Raw genomic sequence first — 19,224 nt, 5'->3', positions numbered from 1 at the left:
TCTAGTATATTTAAAAACTTACTACATCGATAAGATACTTGTGATTTATAAACCAATGCTATGGACTGAATTGTGTCCACCCAAAGTTCACGTGTTGAAGCTCTAACCCCAATGTGACTGTATTTGGAGACAAAGCTTTTAGGAAGTAATTAAGGTTAAATCAGGTCATAGGGTGGGATCCTAATTCAATAGGGTTGGTGGCCTCATAAGAAGAAGAAAGGAATCTCATTCTGCATGTAAGGACACAGACAGAATCTTTAGGATGTACCCGCATCCCTGAAGAGGGTCCTCATCAGAACCTGACCAGGCTGGCACCTTTGATCTCAGACTTCCAGCCTCCAGAACCGTGAAAAAATAATTTTATGTTGTTTAGCCATCCAGTCTGTGGTATCTAATTATGGCAGCCCAAGCAGACCATAAAATAGAATAAGTAGCCTCAAAACAGATCTACACAAGTATGACAAAAACGGTATTACAAATCGCCAGAAAAAGGAGTACTGAATTAACAACCTAGGACTACTGACTGTTCATTTGAAAAAATCAAATTTGAATCCCTAACTCACAACATATCAAAAATAAATCCAAGGAGGATTAAAAACCTAAATGTGAAAAAGCAAAACTTGAAGCCTGTTAGCAAAAAATACAGTATATGAGACAATCTTTATAGCCTTAGAGTGGGGAAGAATTTCATAAGACAAAAAGCTTCTTCTTAAGAGAAAGCACAAACCATAAAAAAAAAACTTGGTAAATTTCACCAAATTAAAAATGAAAACCTATTGTTCAATAAAATGTAAAAATATCAGCCACAGATGGAGTAGATATTTGCAATGTATATTACTAAAATGTAGGATCTAGAATTTCTAAATGAGCTTCTATAGATCTATAAGAAAAAGACATTCCAAATGAAAAATGATCAAAATATATGAACAGGCCATTCACAGAAGAGGAAATCCAAATGGCTGAGATACATAATATACAAACAGATGATTAGTTTTACTAGAATCAGGAAAATGCACCTTAAAACACTGAGATTCTATTTCATACTCATGACAATAACAAAAATTTAAAAATCCAATAATTCTAAGGGTTGGGAAAGCTGTGGAAAAACAGGAACTGAGTTATAGTATGTAGGAGAAAAAATTGGTACAAATCCCTTGGAAAACATTCTTCAGTATCTAGGAAAGATGCTTTTTCACCCAATGCATCTTTTCTAGGTATGTACTCTAAAGTACACTCTAACATGTATGCAAAGGAGATATGTATAAGAATGTTTATTATAGCATTTTATATGAAAAATGAAAATCATCTAAACATCCATTAACAAAACAATAGCTGAGCCAATCATAGTACAATCCTACAATATAATATTTTTTAAGAGACGAGGTCTTGCTCTGTTGCCCATGCTGGAGTACGTTGGAGTGATCATGGCTCACTGCATCTCCAAACTCCTGGGCCCAAGCAATCCTCCCATCTCAGCCTCCCAAGTATCTAGGACTACAGGTGCATGCCAACACGCTTGGCTAATTTTTTATTTTCTATTTTTTTTTTTGATAGAGATGAGGATTCGCTATGTTGCCCAGGCTGGTATCAAACTCTTGGGCTCAAGAGATCCTCCCACCTCAGCCTACCGTTTTATATAGCAATGAAAATGAATGAACTCCACCCACAGAGGTGTCCAATCTTCTGGCTTCCCTGGGCCAAAATTAGAAGAAGAATTGTCTTGGGCCACACATAAACTACACTAACACTAATGATAGCTGATGAGCTTTAAAAAAAATTCCCATAATGTTTTTAAAAAGTTTATGAATTTGTGTTGGGCCACATTCAAAGCCATCCTGGGCTGCAGGTTGGACAAGCTTGAACTACAGCTATGATATGGTTTAGCTCTGTGTCCCCACCCAAATCTCATCTCCGGTTGTAATCCTCAAGTGTCCAGGGAGGGAAGTGATTGGATTAAAAGGCAGTTCCCCCATGCTGTTCTCCTGATAGTGAGTGAATTCTCATGAGATCTGATGGTTTTATAAATGGTAGTTTTTCCCACACGCTCACATGCTCTCTCACTTGCTCTCTCAGGCCATGTAAGATGTGCCTGCCTCCCCTTCCACCATGATTGTAAGTTTCCTGAGGCCTCCCCAGACATGCAGAACTGTGAATCAATTAAACCTCTTTCCTTTATAAATTACCCAATCTCTGGAAGTTCTTTATAGCACTGTGAAAATGGACTAATACAAGCTATGTCTCAACATGGATAAATATTGAAAACAATGAATCAAAAAGAGCTGCAGTAGGACCATACGAAACCATTTTAGAGAGCTTGAAATATTGAACTCAATACCATAATTAACCACAGATTTATACATAGAAGTGATGTGGAAACACACACGGAAAAGACAGTAATAATTCAGGATAGTGAGAAGGGATGAAAGGAGATGGGGAGAACTAGGGAGGGGACAGAGGGAGCTTCAACGATGCTTTCATATTGTCTTCTAAATCTAAGCAAGTATGGCCAAGTGTTAGGACACAATAGAGCTGGGATGTGGACTCACACATGCTTTTTCTATTATTATTTCACTTCTGCATGTTTGAAATACTTCAAAATTTGAAAAATAAAAAATGTAATGCCTCCAAGTTACATCCTGAATTTGAGGGCAATCCAAAACCTGAGTGTGTCCTGAGAGCAACTTTTAATAAAACTATAAATTTTAGTAAATTTAATCAAAATGAATAGAGACTAAATCCACCAATCATTATTATCCATCATTCCCACTGCTTCTGCTCCTTCCTATCCTCAGGCCACAGAAAAGCTGATCAACCGCATCTCCAGGACACCAAAGGAAGCCCTGGGAAGGAAAAGATGTTCCCATAGCAGAGAAGCAATCGAGGACAGTTCAAAAAATTGTTCTCTCAAAGTTCAGCTGAACCTGCCCTTGTTAAATATGCTTGACAAATAAAGAAATGGCAGAGCAAATATGCAAAAATACTACAGAAAGGAAGGAGGAAATGAAACAAAAGGAAATGTGCAAAAGACAAGTGAAGAAGCCACAGTCTGGAAGAAAATATACTCCCAGCAGTGGATTAAAAGTTTTCACAGTAAATGATTTGTTGCTACAAGAAACTAAGAACAGGAAATCAACAAAACAGAGCCACAAGCGATGACAAGGAGACGGAATGAGATTAAAAAGGGAACTTGCAGAGTTTAGGAAGCACAGTGATCACCAAAACACCTCTATGGAAAAATGAATAAATTAGAAACAGTAAGAAAAAGAGAGAGAGGTGGTGGCGGGCGCCTGTAGTCCCAGCTACGCGGGAGGCTGAGGCAGGAGAATGGTGTGAACCCGGGAGGCGGAGCTTGCAGTGAGCCGAGATCACGCCACTGCACTCCAGCCTGGGCGACAGAGCAAGACTCCGTCTCAAAAAAAAGAAAAAGAAAAAGAGAGAGAGCACTGCAAATGTGAATAGGAACACTGAGGAATGGTTTCCAATAATTATAAAGAATCAGAGCTCTTTCATTTTCAGAGACGGGGTCTTGCTATGTTGTCCAGGCTGGTCTCAAACTTCTGGACTCAAGCAATGCTCCCGCCTGTGTCTACAGCTTAAACAAAAAGACAGGGACCAAAATTTAAATAACAAACGAAATATTGTTCCCCTGATGTTAGTCATCTTATAAAAATAATTCTGCTGTTGCTCACAATTCTTCTCACAACTTTTTGGGAGTTACTTTTCAAATCATATTATTTTTTAAAATTCAATAAGAAACAACTAGTTTTGTTTCCTTCTTTCCGTACCTCATTCTTGATCCAAAACAATTATTACTCAGCATGGTAAAGTGCTTGGCACACAACAAGAAGTCATAATAACAACAATAGCTATAACTTAAGTAGCATGTATATACCTGGCACCGTTCTATTGTTCTTTATTATACACAGAACCATGTAATCCTCACAACCACCCCTATGAAATAAGTACTATTATTCTCTTCGATTTCAATTAACGAAACTGAGGCATACAGAAATTAAGTAACTTGCCCAAGGTCATATAACAAGTACCTGTCAAAGCTGGGATTTGAACCCAGTCATCTGGCTGCAGAGCCTGAGCTATTTATCTCTGCAAGAATATTTATTCAACGTGTGAATGAATGATCAGCCACTTTATTTACCCAACTTGGTCCCAAACGACTTCTGGCTCCAATGTCTTCTATTGAGGATGTGGGGATGATGTTCAAAATTAGATATAAAAATTCCAGTTGTTTCGTTTTTCAAATGAATCTCACTGCACCTGCACGATACTCAGAGCTCCTAATTCTGGTTTTCAACTGAAGGCCATGTTAGTTCTCAAAATCTCTATAAATCATCTTACCCACCCCTTCACCTTTCATCTTCAGACACAGGGTCAGTTAACTCCCTCCTTCCACGGGCAAAGAAGTGTCATCAAAACTCGGAAGAGGTCAGCCACAAAGCTTGATGGAACCCTACCCTCAGGCCAAGGCAAAAGAGAAGAAACTGGAATTAACAAGGAATAGGGGAGCCCTCACCAAGTCCAAGGACTTACCTGGGAGCAGGAAGGGGCAGCAGAGGAAAGTAAGGAGTAGAAGGAGAAAGGTCAACAGAAGAGCAATGAAAACAGGCTGCAAACCTGGGTTTATCCAGGGCCACGAAGCTTGGGAGGGGCCCAGGAACAAGGCTGTTATAGTCAGGGAGATAGACGTCTGTCAGGTCCAAGGAGGGACTCCATCCTCATCAGTATCCCGGTCACGCGGGGAGAAAAGCTGATAAAGCCCAGGCAGCTTTTCAAAGTCACTGTAACCAGGATTCTGGATCAGGCTCTAGGCCTGGCAGAAAACCAAGCAGAAATCTGATCAGACACCCAGTTAAATGGACAAGCATGCATGGGGGGCATCCCCTGGGATGCCAGTACTGGGCTCAGTTCCATGCTCAGGAAGGACAAGATGGAGACCCTGAAACTCTTCTTGGACCCGTCTGAACTGGCCTGAATCTGTAGCTGTCCAGGGACAGAGGAGGGAGGGCTACACCCTCGTGTCCTCTGCTGAATGGATGAAGGTTACCATCCGTGTGGAGAAGTTTGGCCATGGTGAGGTATGCAGAATCTCACAAAACCAACTATTAAAGGTGGCCCTTGTTTATTCAAAGTACCTACTTAGAAATCCTACAAAAGAAGGGATGCCCTTGTCTGGAAGAAGCTTTGCAAAGACAACCTTGTCCTTGTCAATCTTCTGAGGTGACAGCAGAGTGAAACATCTTTCCGATTTGCATTTCCAGGAGGTAATGTCCATGGGCCTCACACTGAGCTCCTTCCTGAACACGTCAGATTTTTATTATTATTAAATTTACCTAACAAAGAAACTACTTCAGACGAACTGACTTTAAAAGAGAAGGAAAAAATGAAAGGAGATAGGAAACAAGACTTAATACACATGCAATCATTCCTTAAAAGACATAAAATTCTCCCTTTGAAACCAAATTTGCATATTACATGCACCTGTTTTAAAGAGGAAACACCACAAAAGGTACATGTAAAGATGGGCAGAATCAGCATGCATTTACCCAGAAATGCCCCTCTAAGGACTTCCTACGTCTGTAAAATACTCTCAACAGCAGCCACTGCCCACCCCAGGCACCCAACGAAACATGACACTTCCCCAGATCTGTATCTTCATTAAATTCTACTCCTCCTCCATCTCCATCTCTTTGAAAAAGACAAAAATAGTAAATGAGGAAGATGTGGAGATGAGAAGTAATGTTAATATTTACAATAGGTGGCCACACATAACAAAGACTTAAGTTTGCTATGCTAACATAAAGGACCAGTGAAAAATAATTTTCCAACATCTGATTATTGCAGATTCAGTTGCTATTATTTGGAAGCTGTATTTATCCCTGAAGAGTCAGAAACCTAAACAAAAAATGAAACAAAACCACGAAGGAAACCTACGGTGCGGTGTATGTGAGAGCACACGTGCACATGCACACACATACGCACAAACACACGCACTCACACACACACACACACACCTGGTACAGATATTGTTTTTAAAATAATGTTCATTACTGAGTCTTAAGGTACCTCACTGTATTTAGCAATGACCTACAGACTCCCTTCTGGTCCTCCCAAAGTCAAAACCCCTGGTGTCATCTCTTAATGAAAAGCTGTCTTTCTCACGATCCTGCCTATCAGCCCCTTCCACAACCCCCACGATGCAGAAGCTGCCTGCCGCAGGGTGCTTCAGAGTTTGTTTTGTTGTTGTTGCTTAAGATTAGGCCATTCTTTTTAATTGTGTGGTGTTTCCATCCAGTGCTGATTCCCTAAGTCTTGTGTCCGCACCGTGCCCACCCAGGAACACAACTTCCTCGGTGCGTGGCGTGAGTAGCGATAAGACTTTATAAATGAATATGTTTTCACACCAAGTTTGATGACATTTGGTCTGTAACAATTTTCTTTCCCTTCATTTAAAAGGAACGAAGGAAAACAGAAGAGCACGCCTGCAGTGCACGGCCGCGCCGCGGTCCCCTGCGCCCGGCACCCACGCCCCCGCGCGCCGCAGGACCCGGCCCCCCGCTCCCGGCCAGCGCTCCCCGCGCCGCGCGCCCCAGCCCCGGGCCTTACCGTGCGCGGGGCAGCCCCGGCAGGCCCAGCCGGGCTGGAAGCCGCCTGGGGCTCAGAGCCGCATCCCGGCCCGCGGACGCAGGGGGCGCGCGGCCAGTCCCCGGAGGCGCTGGGTCCAGGCCGAGGATGGTTTTCCGCCCCGCTCCGCCCCGCATTTAGGAGGTGGGAGGAGCGCGCGGCGATGCGCACAGGAAATCTGATAGGTGAGGAGGCCGGCCGGCCGCGCAGGGCAGCGCGGGCTGGGGGACGCGGGGGCGGCTCCGAGAGGCGGCGGGACCCCGAGGCCGGCAGCCGGGGGGAAGAGGCAGGAACTGTCTACAAATGCTCCGGCTCCGAAGCCCCGAGGGAAAGAGCATCTTTCACGGAGCACCAGGAATTGACGACGGTGGAATTTGCTCAGATCCCCTGAGGCCGGTTCTTTGAGTTTCTGTCCGGCCCTCCGGGAGAACCGTCCCAAAGTTAACTTTGAAAACACTCACAGGAGAGGGAAGGCTGCGGGGTCCTGCGCTTCTCAAACCCCAGATGCCCCCAGAAGGAACACTGCCCCCCCCCCAACCACAACCAGATCTTTTTAAAAAGAGATGCTACCTTCACAGCAAAAGGCCTGATTATGAGGAATGAGCCAGTCATGCAAGGCGTGGGGCGCTATGGGGCTGCGCAGTGACGACCCAGTGAAGTAGATGCCTTGACGATTCCCATTTCACGGATGAGACGACCCTGGCACAGAGAAGTCAGGGGGCCTGTCCTGGGTCACACAGCCACAGGCGGCCCCCAGGTGAATGAATACTGATGTGCCACAGCCATAGCGCGGGGGTGGGGGAGGGGTCGCAGGAGCTGAATCCAGTGGGACCCCACCTTTCTCTGGCAGGAAAAATAGACATATATTTATGTAGACAAATATACATTTTTTAAGGGGTTGAGAACATATCATTCAATTCAGTGATCTTCAACCCTGGCTGCAGTAAAATCTTCTGGGAAGCTCTTAAAAGTCCCAGTGTTCAGGCGCCTACCCCAAGCCCAATGAAGCTGGCTTATTTTCCTTAATGTCATAACTTCAGCAGCTTCAGAGCAGTGCCAGCCCTTTCTTCCCCACGGCTGACATGTGATCCTTCTTGCACAAAGATGACGTGAGCTAACAGGGAAGTGGGGAGAGACCCCCCCCCCTCCAAAAACAAATTAGGAACATGGAGTCCAGAGCCTAAAATGTGTAGAATTGCTTCAGAGAACGGACAGGCCTCGGAAGCTTGAGCGTCGGGTGGAAGGGAAGCCTATGAGGGGTCTGATGGGGAGGAACGCAGCCGTGGGGCAGCAATCACCAGCCGGGATTATTAAACTCCCACGCGATTCTGCACGTGGCTTTGTGCAGCTCCCGTTTCCTGGGGTAACCATACGGGCCTGGCACACTCACAGCTGAGCAGGGCCAGACAGGATGCCGCCTCAGGCAGCATCAAGTGGGGCGGGTACCAGCCCAGAGGGGACAGGAGGTGAGCCTGTCTGCCCTCCAGGGTGCCCCCTGCCCTCTCCCTCCCAGTCCCCGGTTGCTGTTCCCCCCACTCCCTTCCCACCTTTTCATCCCTTCCCATCCAGCACCTCCTGCACCAAGACGCACATCAGACCTCTGTCCAGCCACGGACACCTCAATTGAGCCGGCACCTGAGGGACTATAACATGGGGCAGGTGTTTTTTTAATAAAGGTGGTGGGGGAGGAGGGCGCAGGACCCAGAGAAAGGGCGCTGGGAGACTGAGACTTAGAGCTGTGCTCTGAGGGGCAGGGGGCCAGTCTCAGCAGGGGCCACAGAAGCCAAGCCTGGATGTATGTCAATACCGACATATAAATTACATTTATATGTTAAATGTAAACAGTTAAAATACATTTATTGCGCTCCAAGTATAAAAATCAGGGAATCGTTTAAGTAGAATTTCAGCTTTGGGTGCTGGTGGTGGAGCCGGAAGCTTCTTCCCTGAAATTGTCCTGGGGAGGAGAGTCCTCCATTTTTTGTTTCCAAGACCAGAGTAATTTAATTATACTACAATGACTTCTTCATTTGAGTAGCTTGTTTTCAATTAGGCTAGTAAGTGGTATAAAAACAAGGATGAGGGAAACTAACTGGAGGGGTAAAGGGCCTCTGCATGGGGACAGTGTTCCAGCTGAGACCCCCATGGTGGAAGGGCAGAAATGAGGAGGAAGCATTCCAGGCAGATCAGATCACAGCAAAGGCAAACACCCTGCACCAGGAATGTGCCTGCTCACGGCTCAGCACTACCATGTAGAAAATAGGCTGTAGCAGAGGGCAGATCGCAAGTCAGTGTGTGCCAATTGCTTAGCCCAGTGAGCACCACTGTGAGATGGGCTAGCCATGGCCTTGGGTCTTGGAGATACCTGTCAAGAAAGTGAAAGCATCTATCCATCCATCCTAGGCCAGAGCTCATGGTCTCAGCCTCTGACATTGGTCTTTGCTAAACTGTATGAGAGGCCGAGGCAGTGGCCCAGGCAGTAGTCTGCTCTGTCCCCAGCACTGTGGGGATGGGTCTCACCTGTGAGCCATGCAAACTTCTCTCCCATGGGAGAAGGATTTGCAGAGGCCAAGCACCTCTTCCCCATATGCCTTCCATCACCCCACAAGGCCCTCCAGAGCCTGGTACCAGTGACTGTCAGTCAAAACGTGCAAGCTTCCCCGTGCTCACTGACACTCCTGTTTGGTTTCAGGGTTCTTAACCTCAGCACACTTGACATTTTGGGTTGGATAATTCCTTGTTGTGAGACTGGCCTGTGCACTGTGGTATGCTTAGCAGGACCCTTGGCCTCTATCCACTGGATGCGCACCGCTGCACACACACACAAGTTGTGACAACGTCTCCAAACTTGCCAAATATCCCATGGGGAGCAAAGTCACACCCAATTAGGAACAGCTGCTCTCGTAGAAAGGAGCAGGACCCAGTGCTCCACAAATAGCTACAGAAAACATTTATTCATGACAGCTCCACGGAAAACGGCCACTTATCAGAGATTAGAAGATCGTGCCCCATGATGGAGCTGCTGGTCAAAGTCCCCTGCTGCCAGTCCTGCACCGCACGAAGGAGCCACTGGTCAAATTTCCCTGCGGCCAGTCCCTCCCTCCATGCCAGCCTTCAGGTGCTCCTTCCACAGGCCAGGCCCATGTCATTTCAAGACCTGCTCCTTCCCTGCCCTCTGCCTGGACCAAGCCTCTCACGGATATTCATGGGACTGTCCTGGACTTCGCCAGATCTCTGCTCAGAGACCACTTCCCCTTCCCTGATGCCCTGTTTAGTGCACACGCCCTCACACAACTCAGTCCTCTGCTTTTGATCCTTCTGACTCAGCATTGCTACCTGACATTTCGGGGTCCACTTGTTCATTTGTCCATGCTCTGTCTCCCCTGCCAGAACGGGACTTCAAGGTGCACCACTGCACCCCAGCAGAGGACTCTGCCTGGCACACAGGGAATGCTGGAGCAATACTTGAATAAGTAAGTGGAGGGATCAACTGATGGCATCCATGGGCAGTGGCTGGGGAAATGGAGCAAGCGAGGACTCTTTTTTTTTTTTTTCCTTTCATCTATCTTAAGACCCACCACGAGGGCCCTTTTCTACCATGGGGTTTGGTTGCAAAATGTGCAAGCAAGTTCCTTCTCCCCTCCTGATCCAGGCTGGGGATGGTGGGAGGCGGGAGAGTTCACTTGCTCTTCACTCATCTCAAGGAAGCTCCAGCCACTACCAGCGGAAAATTCCCGCATTTCTGATTCAAAAACCTAAGTGGAATGAGCTTCATGGCTGAGATGTCCCAGTGACCCTCATGAAAAGTTAGAGAATCATCAGAGGTTCTTTGAGGCCTGGAAAATGATTTTCCCAGAGAAGTCACAATACTAATTAGAATGCCTCTGCCTGGAAGGCTTTCCAGGCCCACAGCAGTTTTCTGGAGCATGAAACAAAGCTTTCTCTTGGAGCAAAGTGAAGGGTGAGAACAGAGTGGGCCGGGGAACTGGGAGCTGAACCCTGGAGGTAGCAGCTGCTGCCTGGAGTCTGAGGTGTGTACCGGCAGTGTGGCTGCTGTCCTGGGGCCCCTGGGAGCCGCACCACTGCCTCATTGAGGGGATACCCTGCCCATGTGGGCTAATCTTGCCCCAACAAACAGGCTGACTTTTCCTCAACTGGGTGGGAGCCTTCATTGGGATTACAGAACATGATTATGACCACCACCCCTCCCAGGGGGCTGAGGAAACAGGGCCCAAGCCAGGGTGGCCCACGTGGTTATAACATGACAATTGTGCATTATACGGATAGGCGAGGCTGTGGCCAGTTGCACCCTATGGGTTAGGATGAAGGTGGCCCCTCATTGCTATAAGTAGGTGGGACCACACCTTCCCAGAAAATGAAAGAATTCACTCTCTGAATGGGACCAGAAGAGTCTACGCTGGTTAAGAGAAGTGCGGAAGGAGGCTGTGTTTGGATGGTCCCTGGTCACCTCTGAAAAAACACAGCCCTCCAGCCCTGAGGCCACAGAGAAAGTATAGTAACCAGTTTATAAGCATACATCAGTAAGCTTTCCATTTCATATTTTCATAGAAGTTTTTAATTTGATTTTGGGATTATTCCTGAATAATGCAATTTTATGACACGTGAAAAACCAAGAACACTTGAAAAATGATCACCACCGTTCACTGTTGAGCTGGCTTCTTATGTGAAATTCTTGGCACAATGCACCCCCTTCCCCACGGCTGTGCCTTCCCTGACATTTCTAGTGAGCTCTGGAGCATATAAACCTAAGCCAGTTCTTAAGGTCTCTAAAATAAAGGTCCATCTGGAAGCTTCAGCATGGAAGTTCCAAGCCAAGGAGGAGATGGAGTGATAAGAACATGCAGAGTTTGGTCAACTTGGTTTTGCAAACTCTTGTTCCATAAGTAACCTCCACCCTCAGTTTCCCCATCTGCATGATAACAGCATTGTTGTAAAGCTTATAGAAAGATGGTGCAGCCAAACGCCGGAGGACTCCTGTGGCACTCTGTGCTTTCTTTTTGGTAACACAACAATTCTCAGGCTTTTTTTTTTTTTGAGACTGAGTCTTGCTCTGTCACCCAGGCTGGAGTGAGTGCAGTGGTGCGATCTTGGCTCACTGCAACCTCCGCCTCCCAGGTTCAAGCGATTCTCCTGCCTCAGCCTCCGGAGTAACTGGGATTACAGGCACCCACCACCACGCCCGGCTAATTTTTGTATTTTTAGTAAAGTTGGGGTTTTATCATGTTGGCCAGGCTGGTCTCGAACTCCTGACCTCAAATGATCCACCCACCTCGGCCTCCCAAAGTGCTGTGATTACAGGTATGAGCCACAGGGCCCGGCGAATTCTCAGGCATTTTTGTGTTTGCTTGTCTTAATTTCTGTCTTTACTACTAGGCTCCTTCATGTATCTCACTGACTTCTGTTTCCACCAATGCCTATCACAGTTCCTGAGATGTAGCAGGCACTCAAGACAGGTGTTAAGTGAATAAACGAAGTGATGCATTAACAAATAAATTTTTTAAATGAGTGACTGAGTAAAACTCAACACAGAGCCTAAACATAGTGAACATCCACATAATAACAACGGCACCATTCATCTTTAAAACATATGATTTGATTTTTTGCTTTTAGACCACAAGGCCTTTAGATAGTGCAATAAGCTTTGTAGGAAAGTTGGTCACTTTAAAGTTAGTTTAATTTATAGTAATATTGGGAAAGAGGATCTTTAAGGCAATCTCACTTCCAAAATGCAAACAAACAAGTGAAAACCACTTTGCTTTGGTCCTTTTCATGTTTCTTCCAGAGAAGGGAATAAAAATTTCTATTTAAAAATTTGGGATAAACTAGGCTAGGTGGTGTGCACCTGTAATCCTAGCTACTTGGGAGGCTGAGGCAGGAGAATCGCTTGAGACCAAGAGTTCCAGAGCAGCCTGGAAAACATACTAAGACACAGACCCTTTAAAAAAAAAAAAAAAAAAAGGACAGGCACAGTGGCTAGCCCCTGTAATCCCAGCAGTTTGGGAGGCTGAGGCAGGTGAATCACTTGAGGCCAGGAGTTCAAGACCAGCCTGACCAACATGGTGAAATTCCGTTTCTACTAAACATATAAAAACTAGCCGGGTGTGGTGGTGCATGCCTGTAATTCCAGCTACCTGGGAGGCTGAGGCAGGAGAATCACTTGAATCTGGGAGGTGGAGGTTGCAGTGAGCCAAGATCGTGCCACTGCACTCCAGCCTGGGTGACAGAGTGAGACTGTGTCTCAAAAAAAAAAAACGGGAGAGCGGGATCTCTTTTGTAGAAACAGAGTCTCACTATGTGGCCCAGCGTGGTCTTTTTAAATTTTTTTTTATATAGACAGGGGTCTTTCTGTGTTGTCCAAACTGGTCTCAAACTCCTGGACTTGGGCGATCCCTCCCAAAGTGCTGGGATTACCGGCATGAGCCATCACACCCAGGGTCTCTTTCTATCTGTTGCTAGTGATCCTGACTTCTTCAGAATGCAGCATCCGTGGACGTGCCATGTTGCGTGCAGCTAACCAGTGCTTGGAAAGACTGGACTTAAGCTCTTGTTTTCAACCCAGACCCAAGGACTGCCTGTTCCTTTGCAGAACTGCCTAGTACACAGAGTTAAATGTCGTGTAGCTTGTATGATTGGGAAGGAAGCAGAAAGTAGAATTCTGAAATAACAGAACTGATTTTTTTTCAACCAGCATAGCAGCTTTTCATGTTAGGAAGCCTTCAGAATCATGCCCTACCCTCTCAAGGAACCCGTTCTTTAGAGGCACACACCGTTCCTGTCAGAGAGGCTGTCTTCCTAGTGCTAAATGATTTTTTGATGCACAGAAAATTAAATTCACAGTCAAAGACTTTTCTGCATTTGAGAAGATTTTCCTGTACACTGAGCTCTGTCAAAAGAGGTATATTGAAGAGAGGGTAGTTCTGGGACCATTTGCAAGACAGCGCATTGATTGGAAGCCTATACATTCTGGAGTGTCGGCTTAATATGTTGATCATCCTTTGAGGTGGGGCACAAGGAAAAATAAACTGTTTCTCCTTCAGGAACATACAGTGGCATAAGAGAGACCAACTTGGTGATAACTGACCATAGGATTAGACCAAGGTGCAGAAGCAAACAGAACCTCCATAAAATGTAATGATGTCTCGTGCCTGCAACCCTAGTGCTTTCAGAGGCCAAGGCGGGAAGATTCCTTGAGCTCAGGAGTTCGAGACCAGCCTGAACAACACAACGAGACCTCGTATATATTAAAAAATAAAAGTAATAAAATTAGCCGCACACCTAATTGGTGGCACACACCTGTGGTCCCAGGTACTCGGGAGGCTGAGATGAGATCATCTGAGCCCAGGAGATCAAGGCTGCAATCAGCTATGATCATGCCACTGCCCTCCAGCCTGGACAACTGAGCGAGACCCTGTCTCCAAAAAAAAAAAATTAAAAAAAATTAAAATGTGATGGAGTGCAGAGGACAGGTCAGTTGAATCTCACTAAGGGCTGGACTTCATTGGTGATTTTCTGTCTTTTTAAGAGTTAGAAACTCCTTTTTCAAATGAAATGTGTGTGGACCTCCAATGTCTTAAATCATGTCAGAGATGTTTTGTTAGGGACGGGGGCTTCCAGCCCACTGAACACCCCTGTCCTGCCGTAGCCCCAGAGGTACCACCCTGGGCTCTGCCCAGTGCTGCTTCAACACCTCCAGATGGGAGGAGAGGGACCTTTCCTTCCAGTTCTAACCCCTACATCAGTCAAGGGAACCCTATACAAAATGCTGAGAAAGCCAGAGAAAGTCAGAGTGCAGGCAGCTTCTTGTGACTTACTGCGGGGGCTTCTTGCGTCTCCCCTCCTCCTGCCTGTTAGACTTCTCCTTGCTGGCTGGGCCCACGCGTAGATGCACGGGCGCGGAGGATGGGAACCCAGGATCACTCAGCAACATGCTTCTTGTCAGCTTCCTGCAAAGGGGAGAAATCACGCGTCAACCAGAAGCTTTTAAGTGAAAATTTGAGGACCTCCTACTTTCATCCACCAGAATGCTGCAGCTTTCAAAGTACTTTCTAGACACTCAATGTCATTCAAGCTTCTGATAATCCCACTGGGTGGGATGAGTGGGAGGTGTTATTATTTCACAGATGAAATTGAGGTTCGTTGGTGACTGAGCACCTCTTGTCACCTCACTGTCCCGTGTCCACAGTGGAGATGGAGGAAAGGTGCTTTGAACTTTGCTCAACACCTAGTAGGCCCTCAGTGCACGTTAGCGCTGGTCATTCGGTAGTGACCCAGGAGCTCATCACTAGGAAGTGGCGGACTGGGAACCAGGACTCAGACTTCCAAATTCCCCCCAGGACCTCTCGCTCACTCTGCTATATGAGTGTCCAGCCCAGAAGCATTTTCGGATCTCTAAAATAAAGTAAAAAGTGCCAGCAATGCTTGATGAATTAATAACACTGTGATGTTGGCCGGGCACGGTGGCTCACACCTGTAATCCCAGCACTTTGGGAGGGCGAGGCGGGTGGATCACGAGGTTAGGAGATCGAGACCATCCTGGCTAACATGGTGAAACCCCGTCTCTACTAAAAATACAAAAAATTAGCCGGACGCGGTGGCGGGCGCCCGTAGTCCCAGCTACTTGGGAGGCTGAGGCAGGAGAATGGTGTGAACCTGGGAGGCAGAGCTTGCAGTGAGCCAAGCAGCGCCACTGCAATCCGGCCTGAGCTAAAGAGTGAGACTCCATCTCAAAAATTAATTAATTAATTAATTAAAAAATAAAATAACACTGTGATGTTAAGGCTCTATTTTCCAGGATTTATCATGATTGGTTTTATTGAGTAAAGCCTGGGAAAAAGACTTAGATGTCAGTTTAGAAAAACTCATTTAAGTATCTTTTTAGAAGTAATATTATGTATTATTATTGTTATTATTATTAAAGTTCTGTGCCAATCATTATTCTAAATGCTTGACATTTCTTTCTCGCTACAATTTTGTGAGGTAGATGCTGTTTTTCTCCCATTTTACAGATGAGAAAACTGAGCCACAGAGGAACCAAATAATTGGCCCAGGTAAAGCAATCTCCTGACAAACAGAAATAGCCTGAAGTTATAACATGCACATATTCCTTGTTAGTGCACCTAATTTCTCTCCCACTTTTTGGGCTGGCTTAGGACTTCGTTGGTTTTTGTTTGGGGTTTGGTTTTGAAACAGAGTCTCACTCCATCACCCAAGCTGGAGTGCAGTGGCATAATCTCAGCAGACTACAGCCTCCACCTCCAGGGCTCAAGCAATCCTCCCACCTCAGCCTCCCAAGTAGCTGGGATTATTGGTGTGTGCCATCACACCTGGCTAATTTTTGCCTCTTTTCTATAGAGATGGGGTTTTGCCACATTGACCAGGCTGGTCTTGAACTCCTGGCCTCAAGTGATCCGCCCACCTTGGCCTCCCAAAGTACTGGGATTATAGGCATGAGCCACCACACCCAGCCTCCTCTCCCCCTTTTTATCATTAACGGTATGAATCTACAGTGAAGGGAGAGAATTAGGCCTACAGAGCTTCCCACTTTAGCCTGAAGTGAATGAGAAACTGGCAGTATTTAGCATAGATATATTTCAAAGAAGGAAATCCATAAAGCCATAATTAGCCCTTGAGCTGGAAGTCAGATGAAATTCCTTTAAAACAGAGATAAGGAACTAATTATCCTACTTTCACCTGAGGCAAAACACCAAGAAATAGGGTGAAGAGCAGTAAGAAAAATTAATTAGAGGCAAAGTAAATATGGAAAAGGGAGATCGATGCAAAGAGGAGGGAGATCTTCTCTTGAGGGCCAGGAAAAGCCTGCCACCCATTTCCCAAATTTCCTCCTCTTTTACAGACTCAACAACATGACTTAGAAAGGCTTGCGTGGTTTGTGCGTTCTAGGGTGGTCTTCACGGAAGTCTGTACCCTGGCTGTTCAAAATGCATTTAGAAAAAAACCAAAAACCACTAAACAGAGTCCAGGATCTCATGTGTGACAACTTGGGGAGACCCTGTCTGCACAGTTTTATAATGCAGGCCTTCTCAGAGCCTTTATTGTGAGCTGACAATTGATGTGCAAGAGGAGCATAGGGAATGCAATATTTCCCAAGCATCTGAAAATGAAACCCATTTTTCAAAGATTATGTTGTAGGACGAGAGTTTCAAGAGCTCTGCTTTGGGTAATGGTGTTCTAAAGTAAAATAAATGCAAGGGAAATAAATCAATAAATGTGTGATACATGCGTTATTTCTGCCATTACCTGATACTCATTTGACAACATGAAATTTAAGTCCATGAACACAGATGAGGGGAAGCTTGTTCAGACCTTTGGAGCCTGAGAAGTGAAAGTCTTTGCATAAACTTGAGTTTTTGACATCTGTGGAGCCAGATCACACTGTCACCAAAGCCCAGAGGACAGAAAATAACTGCTATGCTAGGAAAGAAATGAGGAGTGTTTTAAGAAAAGCCAAGTGTTCATGTCACGTTTTTCAGGCACTAGATTCCTCTGTCCCTGAACCGGGAGATCTCTGCACTTTGTGCTTTGCCGTCTCCCTCAGAAGCAGCTGGGGAAGGACTGAGTTCACCATATGCCTTGTCTAAAGAAAAGCAAGAGGAAAGCGGGAAGCTCCAAATGTCCTTGCTCAGATGAGACCCAGCTGCTGGCCTGTGGCCTGGCACAGGCTAATAGAATGCACAAGCCTGGGAACACCAGCACAAGCCACTGCTGGCAGCCACAGAAGGAGGCACGGGCAGGATTCTCCAGGCCACACTCCTCCTGTGCATCGCCTCCAAGCTTGGGCCATGGCTCTGCCTCTCCCAGTGAAGTTCCCCGATGCTCACCAAGGCTCACAAGACTGACAAGGGCAGGGCAAGGGGTGAAAAGCAGAGAAGGCAGGCAGATGCCTCAAGGGCCTTTCCACCAGCTTCCCCACCAACCCGCTGGACCTTCTATCACTGCCTTCCTGGGTGCACGGTGTCACCATCCACTCGACACTCCGGTCAGAAGCTGCGGGTCTCCCATCTCACTCCCTCACAAATCTCAGTCACTTCTCCCTAAGCATGTCTTTTGGGTCCAGCTCCTCCGTCCACCCCAGCCCAGGCCTCACCATTTCTGGCAGCGCTTTGCAGCCCCCCCATGCCTGGTCTCCCTCCTGAGCCCCACGTTAGAAGAATCTGATCTATTTAAATCGAATCCTTGCTTGAAAACCATGATTGTGCCTGGCCAGAGCCATGCATACTAGAAAGCCCATTCATAGTCTGGCCCTGAGCTGCCCACCCAGCCTTACTGCTGACTGGGTGCTGCACGGCCCCTCCCGCCAGCCGTGCTGACAGTCCACCATTTGTGACACAGAACTCCGGCATTATTTATTTCTGTCCTGCCCACTCTTCCCTCCTGCAGATCCCTAGGAAACTCCTGTCCAGCCATCAAAACCCACATCCCATGGCCCCTTCTCTCTCTCCCCCACTCCCAGTTAGTGGCTTCACCCTCAGGCATGTCTGTCCCTCCTTCTGCAGCAGCACACAGCACGCTGCACTGTGGGGACCGCTGTCCTTTGGTCTGCATGCTGCTCATCGCATCTGGGGGAGAGGACCCGGTGTCATTTGTTTTTACGTCCGCGAACTTCACATGGTGTTACCATGTAAGTGTTAAGTCACACAAGAGTGGATGCTGAAGCTGTCCTGGCCTGCTTGCTCCTCCTGTAGGAGCTGACCTTCTGCATCATGCTGGCTGAGGGGGGAGAACAGAGGAAGAAGCAGCAGCTCTTCTTTTTTTTCTCTAGTTTCTCTCTCCCATCGCTGAATACAACCAGCATCAGCCATTCGGGTTAAAATATGGAAGAGCTATGTTGAAACGAGAGTGATATTTGCAGAAGGAGTAGCACATTAGGCTGTGTGCTGAGACACAAGACAGATCTGTCCCATGAGCAGGCAGTGTCTACGGCTGTGGCACTGCCAGGGACAGCAGCCTCCAGCCACAACAAAGCTCCAGGAGTCAGGGTGGGGGTAGTTTGGAGTGGGGAGGGTTGCTCCATATTTGGAGGGTGGCATTTTTGTTGACTTTGCCACTTACTTTAATCCCTGGTCACAATGAAAGGACTTTGGGAAACGATCCTCTGAACTATTATTTCTTGCTTATCCACTGAATTACAATTAAAATTTCAACAATACATCCTCATTGGGAGCCTTGTGCAAACAAGTCAGGATCCCTCATATTACCCAAGTTCTACCTACAGAACTATCAACAGGACACATTCATGTATCCCTATTGATGGTTGACAGTAATTCCACTGTCAACCATCAGAGAACTCCCTTGTGTAAGAAAGTGCAGTGCCATGCAGTTAGTGAACAAATTTCTGGAATAAATTGAAACACTAGAGTTAAATCAATAAATTTAGAAAACCTAGGAAACCCAATAAATGGGAAGGTAGAACTTTGCAGTGGACACAGGGATCTGTCACAGACAGAGAAGGTAAGGTCATTCACCCAGGCCTCGAAATAGGAACAGCAATGAACATTTTCCACATCAAAGATTTTAATCTTAAAAAAGGGATCATTAAAGAAGACACAT

At 46.4% G+C, this 19,224-nt stretch overlaps 1 protein-coding gene and 1 long non-coding RNA gene across 3 annotated transcripts in view; one reads left to right on the top strand and one right to left on the bottom strand.

Moving 5' to 3' along the window:
* Positions 1-19,224, bottom strand: part of B3GALT5 (beta-1,3-galactosyltransferase 5) — a 106,021-nt gene that overhangs the window by 42,782 nt on the left and 44,015 nt on the right. The window contains exon 2 of one of the 2 annotated variants that reach the window (XM_012501773.2): positions 14,469-14,600. The gene's annotated coding sequence lies outside the window, so the exon portion shown is untranslated. Of the gene's footprint in view, positions 1-6,621; positions 6,840-14,468; positions 14,601-19,224 lie in introns of those variants that run through there. The other variant, XM_012501772.2, reaches the window with a different exon arrangement.
* LOC101176864 lies at positions 6,865-13,899 on the top strand. The gene is made up of 3 exons (XR_001114554.2): positions 6,865-7,396; positions 10,027-10,109; positions 13,346-13,899. It is a non-coding gene; the product is annotated as an uncharacterized LOC101176864 (long non-coding RNA).

The sequence above is a fragment of the Nomascus leucogenys genome, chromosome 25, assembly GCF_006542625.1.
Source record: "Nomascus leucogenys isolate Asia chromosome 25, Asia_NLE_v1, whole genome shotgun sequence".
Taxonomy (NCBI): Eukaryota; Metazoa; Chordata; class Mammalia; order Primates; family Hylobatidae; genus Nomascus; species Nomascus leucogenys.
The sequence above is the reverse complement of the archived record's forward strand: the minus strand, read 5'-3'. Positions and strand labels throughout refer to the sequence as shown.